Genomic DNA, 7,973 nt, shown 5'->3' on the forward strand with positions numbered 1-7,973 from the left:
TTGTTAATACAATTTTTAATTTAGTTAATTTGTGTTTTGACATTGAAATGTAATCTCAAGTGAATTAATAAAGTTCATAAGTTGCCTATCATGTCACATAAAAAAATAAAATTGTATGTAGTAAATTATTTTAAATTAATAGTATGAATAAGATTGATTAATATAATTTATAATTGTGTTAATAATTTTTCAAATATAAAAAAATATTAAGTAGTAAAATAAAGTTAGTTAATAAAATATAAAGATGTATTAATATATTTTATAATTTAATGTATAAAAATTACTTTCTTGATGTTATATTAGATATTCTCTTTGAAGTTTTTATGTTTTTTAAGATGATGATTAATTGTAGTGATTCAATGATAAAATAAGTGTTATATATTAAAATACTCTAATTGATAATATGTACCGGAGTAATTAATACGAATTAAAATACAATAAACAAAGGTAAGTTATTGGAAATAAATAATAAATATCACGTTGGTATTCTAAAAGGATAAATGATTTGAGACAAATAAAAATAAGAAGATGACACATATTATTGTAAGAAGGAGAAATATTAATATTATATATTTTATTCATTAATAAAGTAGCGAGAGATTAATAAATTATAAATAAGATGAATGGTGCAAAATGTAAATATTGATATTATGTATTTTATTGTTAATATCATTCAATTTTGTGATTAATGCAACGATAAAATTGATTAATCACATAAACTTATATTTATGTTACAAAATAAATTTAAAAAAATATGTTTTTTTTAAATAATATTTTTTAAATTTTAAAAATAATTAAAATATATATATTTCATATTATAAATATGATGAATGGTGCATAATGTAAATATTGGTGTAAAAAATTGTATCAAGATAGCATAGCATATTATTCATAGATTTTGTTATTAAAGTTTATTTACATTTTTATCTTAATACTTACTCCCTCCGATCTTATTTATAAGGAAAAATCTTCTAAATTTTTTTGACCTTAAATATAAATAAATGACAACAAATTTATATATATTTAATATTTTTATTCCAAAATTATCCCTACATGGATGACAATTTTATTAAAGATATACTAATAATTGTGTTATTCCTATTATATAAAATCAAAAAAATTAAATATACTTATCTATCTTTTTTTAATAAACGTGAAATTTGTTATAAATGTAGTAGTAATTTCCTTAATTATTGTTTTTAAGGTTTTTGAATGCTGGAATATTTGGAAGTAAAACAGAGACAAGTCACACCCTACCACATACAATAACAAGAGCCGCCAAGCTAGTGAGAATCAACTCACTTCTCCAAGGCTATTCATGAATTAGATTTAAAACTTTAGAAGCCATTATCAAGCTCATTAACAACAAGGTCACCCCATGTTTACCACTTCGTGGTACAATTACAGCTTTTGGAGATATAGTTCCTCTTTCTTACATTGCTGGTTTGCTAACTGGAAGACCAAATTCCAAAGCTCGTGGACCCTATGGAGAAACACTTAATGCCAAAGAAGCTTTTCAAGCAGCTGAAATCAATGTTGATTTCTTTGAATTACAACCAAAAGAAGGTTTTGCCCTTACTAATGGAACTTCAGTTGGTTCTGCTTTAGCTTATATGGTTCTATTTGAAGCTAACATCCTAGCTGTCTTGTCTGAAGTCCTATCAGCTATTTTTGTTGAAGTTATTCAAGGGAAACCTGAGTTTACCGATCATTTGATACATAAGTTGAAATATCACCCGGGTCAAATTGAGGTTGCTTCTATTATGGAACACATTTTGGATGGAAGTGCTTATCTCAAAGCAGCTAAGGAATTTCATGAGATGGATCATTTGCAGAAGCCAAAACAAGATAGATATGCCCTTAGAACTTCACCAGAATGGCTTGGTCCTATTATTGAAGTCATTAGATTCACTTCTAAGTCAATTGAGAGGGAGATTAACTCTGTTAATGATAATCCTTTGATTGATGTTTCAAGAAACAAGGCTTTGCATTGTGGAAATTTTCAAGGAACGCCTATTGGAGTATCTATGGATAATACACGTTTGGATCTTGCATCAATCGGTAGACTCATGTCTGCTTAATTCTCCGAGCTTGTCAATGATTTTTACAACAACGGTTTGCCTTCAAATCTCTCTACTAGTAGAAATCTCAGCTTGGATTATGGTTTCAAAGGATCGGAAATTTCCATGGCTTCTTGTAGCGGTAAGTTCATGACCATTAAGTTATGGATAAACTTAACGTCAATAAAACCAGAGTCGCCACTGTGCTTTTATTGTTTCCAAAGGAAAATGAAAAAAATACGAACAAAACCCTAAGATAAAAAGTTTTCAAATCAAAATTAATAAAATGTCAGAGTTACAGGTAAGGGGGTTGGTTACAGAGAGGGAAGATGTTAGCACCCAAAGTGTCATAGGTACTCCTAGTGAGCCCTTTTTTATGTGTGTATGTATTTTGGTATAAAATATGTTTGTGATAAATAGAGTGTGGGGATGAGAAAAGAATTTATTAATTATATTTTTGTGTTTGACAAGACCTTCGGACTTGTGCCTACGTACCAACATAAAAATGAGGGATCAAAACCTCGTAGTTCGTGGTATCAATTTCAAAATGAGTGGATTTCTTTTAATCAAAATTTAAATTTAAAAGAGACACAAAGGCCCCAAAAGAGTTTGAATTAGTGTTAGTTCTTTTAGTCTTTTGAAATTTTAAGTCAATATGGTTAAGTTCATTTCCAAATTTGATTAAGAAAAGAGTTTAAAAATGCAATGGCATAAAGCCAAAGTTTCTAATTTGCAAAAGAGTCTAAGTTTGAAATCACAAGTAAAGAAAGTTTTTGAAAGGGAAGAGAGATTTTGAAATTTAAGAAATGGGAGGAGATGAAGAGACTAATCCTAAGCATGAAATTAAAAGGTGAGAGTTGAAAAGATATGACCAATGAGATGCAATCCAACAGAAAAGAATGTCATATAGAAAACCCACTTTCCCTTTGGACTTTGAATCAAACAATAATAAGCAAGCAATTAGCAATATCAAGCAAGGCATCAAATAAAGATGACCACGTCCAAGCAAGCAACTTCACAGCTAACAGTCTTCTTTATCTTCTCAAGTATCAGGTGACATACTCCTTGATTAGCTCAGAATAATGAATTAGACATAGGTTCAAAGTAACAGTTGCATCAAGACCATGTAGCAGATGAATTCATGAGGATCCCAATACTTGCATAAGATGAAAGCTCTAACCACAATAACTTGGTTTCAGAAATGTTGGCATTGGCCAAGTTCTTTTGCATATGGAATGTTGCCTAATTCTAAGTCCAAAAGCTCCAACCAAATCCAACAATCCACACAAACATTTTTTAGGGTTTTTGTTGTTTATTAAGTATTTTAAGGTTCTAAGACCACAAACACAAACAAAATATACAAACAAATATATACAATCACAATATATGGCTTAAATGAGCAAAGTGAAAATGACATAAACGTAAACAAGTGAAATGATATGTAAATGATAAGTGAAATGGTAAATGACTTGAATTTAAATTGCATAAAGTAAATGGCTTGGAAATAAAAGCAAGAATAATAAAAGTTAGTCAAATGTTAGTTGATTAGGAGTTAGTGGAGTTTGCTTTTCAATTAATTAAGTCATTCTTTAGAGAACACTCAACCCTCTATTCACAAGCATGGATCCTTAAACCAAGACATCTTCCAAAGGAAGGAAAAAAGATAAAGTTTCCACATAATACCATGAAAGGGGGGAGACTTACAATCTCACTTACTAGAATGATATGCCTTTAGGGTCAAAATTTAGCTCTATGTTAAGCAATCGTAATTGGACTTATGTAAAATTCACAACTATCTGAGGTCGGACAATAAAAATTTAGGTGCTAATGCATGTTAGAGATATGATATAATGAACCATACTCCTAAAATATACCACACATAAAAAGAAAAAGATAAGAGGATGGACCTATCTCATCCATACTTGTATTGGTTCATCTAACACAAAGTTATTGATGAACCAATTAGCCTTAGGATATTGAGAATTCATTGGTCAATGGAGAGGATGGGAGAGAATGGGATTGAAGATGAAGAGGGAGGGAAAATGAGAGAAACACAAATTGGTCATGGAAGGAATTTTATCAAATTAAAATCATTCATTCATTCATTTTGGGAGATGAAATGTACATTTTATCAATCCCCTAAATCCAATGATTTTAACTCAACAAAAGTCAAATCAACCTTGATCAAGGCCCAAACACATAGTCAACTTCACAAGTCAATAAAAATGGCTCAACATAATTTCTACACAATCAATCAATTAAAAATGCATTTAAATTAATTTAGTTTGGTCAAAACCTAAAACCTCTTCAAAACACCAAATAAATGGCCAAGAGATTTATCCTAGGTCAAACAAGGTCAAAGGACCTTAGACAAGAAATTTCATAATTTTTGAAAAGTCAGAAGTATTTTTAAACAATTAAAAATATGCACACAAAAAATTAAATCATGAAAAATATCAAAACTAATCCAAAAAATAATTTTAATTCAGAAAATGAAAGAGAAAAATATTTTGAAATTTTTGGTGAAAGTCCCATATTTTTTGGATTAAAATTGAAATTAATATGAATTAATCAAAATAAATGAATTAAATGAAAACTCGGAAAATAAAATATAAATAAAAAAAAACAAGGCCCATCAGATCTCCCTCATTAATTGAGGTGGCAGATCTGATGGCCACACGCGCACGTTCCACCTTGCACTAAAGTCAACTTAATCTACGTGTGGTATGCAAAAGTAATGACTGAGATTATAACGTGAGATCATGATCCAATGGTTTTGGACACGCCAACACATCACCGGAGCCCTAGCTCCGGTCTTCTTATCCGGTGAGAGCCACCAGACTGGTCCAATCAAAACCTCATGAAAAATGAAAAATGAATACACTAATTTGAAGGAAAAATGCTCAAGAGCACGAATATGGCATCAATTTTTTTTCAATTCCAAGTATATAAAAAGATACAGGGATTTGAATTTTGAGGATCATGAACTGAGTTGCTTCGATTTGACCTCAAAGCAACTCAATCTTCTTGCCTACATTGATAGGACTTCAAACAACCAAAAATCACAAAGAGTGGTGAAGAATTGAGGGAGAATCGAAGAGAAGAAAAATCTGAAAATTCACCTTCAATGGAGCTTCAAATTGGTACGATCTTGATTCCAATTGTGCTTGGCCTTGCTTCAGATGCTTGTTAGAAGTGATTAGGATCAATAAAAGGTCTGGGCTCTTGGAGTTTCAATCTCAAAATAGATGGAGATTTGAAACTCGATTTTCAAAGAAAATCTTCAAGATTATCCTTCAATGGTGAGGGTTTGGGATTGCAGGTCCAAAGCTTGGGCATGAGGTCCTTAATTCTGAGCAATGAGAGTCTTATTTATAGGCTATGAGATTCATTTCCACACACTTCCAAATTCGGAAAAATTGTGAAATTCTCTTTGCATGCTTGCATGCTTGCATGGGCATGTGATAGGCCCGTCAAGTGATGCAATCAGGTCCAAAAATGAGTGAGGATCATGCTGAAATCATGTGTCAAAGCCATGCAATCGTGTATGAAAAGTTGAAGTCGAAATCATCCAAATGGTTCTTCATGTTGCACCCATGCGCAAGTCCCTCATCCTTTGGCCAAATGAGATGATCTTGGATGTTTTGGAAAGGTGAGGTCAAGGGGAACAACTTTAATGTTGAACACTTTTTCATTTGAAGCTTGTATCACGATGAAGTTTGAGGTGGAAGTTTGGAAAATCAAACATATTTGAAAATTTTCTAAGTCCCAAGTCAAATGTTCACTTCTTCCACCTTGAATACCTTTTTCAATGAACTTCAAATGAGAAGAGTTCCTTAATCAAAGTTGTATATATTTCAAACCTATTCAATTTTGTCACAAATTTGACCTTATTTGTATTTAGCATGAAGGAGTTATGCATTTTAGAAGTTGAGGAAAATCACCTGTTCAATGGTAATGGCCCAAAATGACCTATAATGTTTCCTCTTGGCACATGCATTTGCATGTTGAATTTTAACTTCCTCCAAACATTAAAGTTTAAGTAGACATCTTGAATTTAATCATGGAATTTGAATTGATTTCATCTCATAAAAATTGAGAAAGTTATGGCCTTGGGAAGTTGACCTCCAAACTAGGGTTCAGACAAAATGACCTATAATCTTTCACCATACAAAATGACTTTACAAGAAAAACTAGCTCTTGAATTAAACATGAAAGTTGTTTGGAATGTACTTTTGAGTAAATTATCTCTTGGAATCATTTTCATATGATAAAAATTGTAGGAGATAGGGTCTAGGGAACCCCAGTTTTGACCAGTTGACTTTCTCTAGTCTACCACCATGAACCATCTTGCTAGCTTGACATTCTCTTGACTTTTGGGACTCATGGAGGATCATATATGTGTAGTATGGTGTAATGTGAAGTATCCCTTGAAATATTTGATCAATTGTTGAAGAAACTTGTTGAATAAGTCACACAAGATACTCAGATGAATTAGGGCTTCCAAGGCAAACAAACTCCAAACTCTTGATGAGCTCTTGATAAAAATAAAATGTGAAGATCATGAGGATCCATATATGATGCTTAGAAACAATGTAAACCCATTCTTAATTGTGCTCCTTGCACTGAGGGTCTTAAACCCTATATATGAGCTTCATGGAGCATAAGTGAGCATGTACACTACCTACAAAACAAACAAACTATACATTGACATATTTTTGGTATTTTGGTTAGTAAATAATGAAAACAAAGTATGATACAATAAAAATTGTGCTTCGTAATCTCTCCCAATATAAATCTAATGAATTAAGGGTAAGGAGGATGTCAAAGTGTGATCCCAATGCTAATGCATATGATGAGATGACATGAGGGATCTTAGGGTCAAAATTGGGGTCTTACACTTCTTATTGTTCTGAGTTACAATATCTTGCGAATCCAGTTACAACTCATGTTCAAAGTGTTGAGTAACACAACCAAGATGTGAACTCTTTGGGTTTGATTTCTTCTAGGAAAACATATGAAGCCATTAAGATCCTTCAACTCATGTCTTCCACATTCTTGATTTCACTTTGCCAAGCAGTTGACTTAAGACATTTGGAGGAGAATTTGAAAAACTTAGTTAAGAACATTGTAAGCCAAGTTGCTAAAAGGACCCTTATCACATGTGTCAATGGAGAACTTCATCCTTCAAGGTTTTGTGAAAAGGACTTGCTGAGAGTGGTTGACAGGGAGCATGTGTTTGCCTATATTGATGATCCTTGTAGTGTTACATATCCATTGATAAAAAAACTAAGGCTGGTGTTAGTGGATCATGCATTAGTAAATGGTGAATCTGAGAAGAATTTGAACACATCAATCTTCCAAAAGATTGCAACATTTGAGGATGAGTTAAAGACCCTTTTGCCAAAAGAGGTAGAAAGTACTAGGGTTGCATATGAGAGTGGAAATCCAACAGTTCCAAACAAGATAAATGGATGCATATCTTATCCACTTTACAGGTTTGTAAGACAAGAGTTTATAGTTTTGTTTGACAAGAGTTGGGAACTAGTCTGCTAATAGGAGAAAAGGTCATTTCACCAGGTGAGGAGTGTTATAAGTTGTTCACAACTATGTGTCAAGGAAAAAACATTGATCCTCTTCTTGAATCCTTGGGAGACTGGAATTGCGCTCCTCATCCAATTTAATTTCGAAAATATCATATATATATATATATATATATATATATATATATATATATATATATATATATATATATATATATATATATATATATAATAGACTTTACATTTGTCTCTAGACAATTATCCATGCGAATGAATATTGTTATTATATTATGTATTTGTAAAATATGAAATGTATAATGTGTTTTATTGATTGAATAAATATATCATAATTTGAGTTGATATATTTGAA

At 31.5% G+C, this 7,973-nt stretch overlaps 1 pseudogene; it reads left to right on the top strand.

Moving 5' to 3' along the window:
* Positions 1 to 1,053: 1,053 nt before the first annotated feature.
* Positions 1,054 to 7,744, top strand: LOC127130054 (phenylalanine ammonia-lyase 1-like; annotated as a pseudogene).
* Positions 7,745 to 7,973: the final 229 nt, after the last annotated feature.

The sequence above is a fragment of the Lathyrus oleraceus genome, chromosome 3 (assembly GCF_024323335.1).
Source record: "Lathyrus oleraceus cultivar Zhongwan6 chromosome 3, CAAS_Psat_ZW6_1.0, whole genome shotgun sequence".
In the NCBI taxonomy this organism is placed as follows: domain Eukaryota; kingdom Viridiplantae; phylum Streptophyta; class Magnoliopsida; order Fabales; family Fabaceae; genus Lathyrus; species Lathyrus oleraceus.